At 39.0% G+C, this 3,041-nt stretch overlaps 1 pseudogene; it reads left to right on the top strand.

The window, feature by feature from the left end:
- The first annotated feature begins 574 nt into the window (after positions 1 to 574).
- Positions 575 to 663, top strand: LOC115208852 (annotated as a pseudogene).
- The last annotated feature ends 2,378 nt before the right edge of the window (positions 664 to 3,041 follow it).

The raw sequence follows: 3,041 nt of genomic DNA, 5'->3' as shown, positions 1-3,041 counted from the left end.
TTACTTTTTGCACGCCTTTTATGTAATCCCACATCATATTATCCTGTAACGCCCCCAATGATTTTGTGAACCCTTAGTGGTTAATAAAGAAAACATTATTATTATTATTATTATTATTATTATTATTATTATTATTATTATTATTATTATTAATAATAATAATATTATTATTATTTAAGACGTCGCACAGTATCCAGTATCATGATGTTGACTGAAGATATCATGTCAACCGGGGGTTTGTACTGTCAAGTCACAAGGACCTCAAACAAACAGTATTTTACACAATATGCCGATTTTTGCAATACACCTAGGTTGTAGGGTATTTTTAAAGTTTTCAGATGTTTCTTCAGGTTGGGTGGTATTGAACCCAATGCTCCGATGACAAGAGAGACAACTTTTATGTTTGACTCTCATAGCAGCCACACCTTGGCGATCCCAATTCTCGGGTCTCCATATTTATCAATCTTTTCTCTTTCTTTCGTGATAATATGTTGATCTCCTGGCCCTGTCACGTCGATTATTAGGCACTCTTATGTGCCCCTCTAAAGCTTACAATATCCGGCCTTCGGTGTACTTGCTTCGACAGTAAATATACTAAAATTGGAACGATACAGAGAAGATTAACATGGCCTCACGCAAATTCGTGAAGCGTTCCATATCTTATAAATGGCGGCGAGCTGGCAGAATCGTTAGCACGCCGGGCGAAATGCTTAGCAGTATTTCGTCTGTCTTTACGTTCTGAGTACAAATTCCGCCGAGGTCGACTTGCCTTTCATCCTTTCAGGGTCGATAAATTAAGTACCAGTTGCGTACTGGTGTTAATCTAATCGACTGGCCCCTGTCCTCCAAAATTTCGGGCTTTGTGCCTAGAGTAGAAAAGAATATCCGGCCTTCGGTATCCTAACACCTTGTCTGTCTGGAAGTCAAAGTCCCAGACGATTTTGCCTTCCCCTTTTCGCCCACTACCTTTTCTGGTGTATGTTGGTATCAAGCACCCGTTACCTCGCATCTATACTTCCGGCATAGTAGCCAATGAAGGTTCTGTGCCACCTTGTCGTGTCTGCGCTTGTACTCTTTCAGCACAAGACTTTCACAAGCACTAACAATGTAAGTCACGCTTTCGACCCTCTTCCCACACATTATGCGGAGGTTCGTTGCATTTGTGTGGTATATGTCCCTTTTCACTCGGTGTTCACTGCCTGATCCTGGGCAGCGATGGTAAGGCTTTCAATCTTTTTTTAGCGTCACCCTTGCTGAGCTACCTCCATGTTGCTACCTGGTTAGTTTCACGGTGGAACTGACCATGTAATTCTATGCGGAGTAGAGTTTCTTCTCTCTCGTTGGTTATTCGTGATCGGAATTCATTAGCATTCTCAAGTCCATATTTGATAAATCCTTCCGCATTAGCAGCATACTGTAGCAGGTCTCGTTTGCCATTTACCAAATATTCTGCCATGTTTCTTCTTTCACTGCTGATGCACTCCACTAACCAGCCCACGTCCACCTTTACACCTTTTCATGTAGAGCCTGTGTACGTTCGCCTTAGGGTGGAGGACACCATACAATATCATTGTTAGTTGGGTAGTGCGAACGAGTTGGTCAATCTCCTCTCCTGTTGAGTTCTGACTTCAAGAAGAAGTTGACTCAAGGAACCTTGTGACTGCCATCAACATATGGGCTGTTGCTGTAGTCCGCTAGAGTGAATTCATCCTGAAATGGACGCGAGCGGAGATTAACCAACTCGATCGCACTACCCCGAAATGCATCGTGCCCTCCACCCTACTATCAACTTACATCCCTCCTCTAGGGTTGCTGATCGTGTGCCTGAATCAGAAAATCTATGCAAGCCACGTACTGGTTATTGCATCACACTGATTTAGCGGAATCGTTAGAGGCGGAGTCGTTAGAGCATCGAAAAAAATGATTTATATTTACCTTTCATTCTTTCAGGGTCGATAAAATATAATACTAATCAAGTACTGTAATCGATAGTATCGATTAACCAACTTCCTTCCTCTAATATTAGTCGCCTTGTGTCTAAAGCGGAAATGTTTGTGGCATCATTCTGCGAATAAGGTCGGAAGAAATCTATCCTTGCTGGTATGTAGGAAATAAAAAAAGACAAATAATCTCTTGCTGTTATCCCAACGGACATTCTTAAAATTTCCTACACCTGGACTTAACTGGAAAAGAAAAGCTCAAAAGAAAGACGCCTAGAAAACCTCTTATATATATAGACTTGAAACTAACTATGCATCATACAACACTGACTGTATCGAAGTCAATAGAAACACAGAAAATGTAAGTGTGATATTTCGATTCCTGGATTTTCAAACCTTCTCATGATTAATTATATCTTCACAGCTATTTTATGGCAAGAATGCATGTATTTTCTAATACAGAATTAATCAATTCAGCAGCTAAATTACATATGAATATAAAGCTAACAAAACACTCTGATTATAAATTCATATTCTTAAATCTATTATCTCTGGTGCAAAACGAGTTTGTTAGTAGTTTTCCCAACGTGGTTTATCAGCATGGTAGCTATTGATAATTACAGTTCAATCCCAACAACAAGCCGTAGTTATCTTCAGAATAATAAGTTCAATCGATTTTTAATAGGATTTATGAATTAATTTATTCCGATACCATCAATTTATTCTGTTAATATGAGTCACCAATCGCCATATTGCTTTCACCACGATTAATCTATCAGTTATATGAGAACGTTTAATAGTCAACCGAGATAAAATCTAACCAACTTAAATTGCTTCTTATTCAAGTAGATTCGATAACAATGAGTGCCAACGTAAATTTTTTATTCAAATGTAGGTTTTAGACAGTATCTTCGATTCACGCTCGTATTACAAAAAAGCGTTTGCAAAAATAAACGAAGTCATACGAAAGATGCAAATTGCCGAAGCTAGCGATTGGGAAAATAACAAATAAGCAGCGTTTGCATTAACTGGCTCTATTAAAGGACATGATAATGATTCAGGGAAGTTATCTGCGATTCACATGGAATTAAACGACAGTTT

This window comes from Octopus sinensis, linkage group LG2, assembly GCF_006345805.1.
Source record: "Octopus sinensis linkage group LG2, ASM634580v1, whole genome shotgun sequence".
NCBI lineage: Eukaryota > Metazoa > Mollusca > Cephalopoda > Octopoda > Octopodidae > Octopus > Octopus sinensis.
Note: the sequence above shows the minus strand (reverse complement) of the source record. Positions and strands in the feature narration are given on the sequence as shown.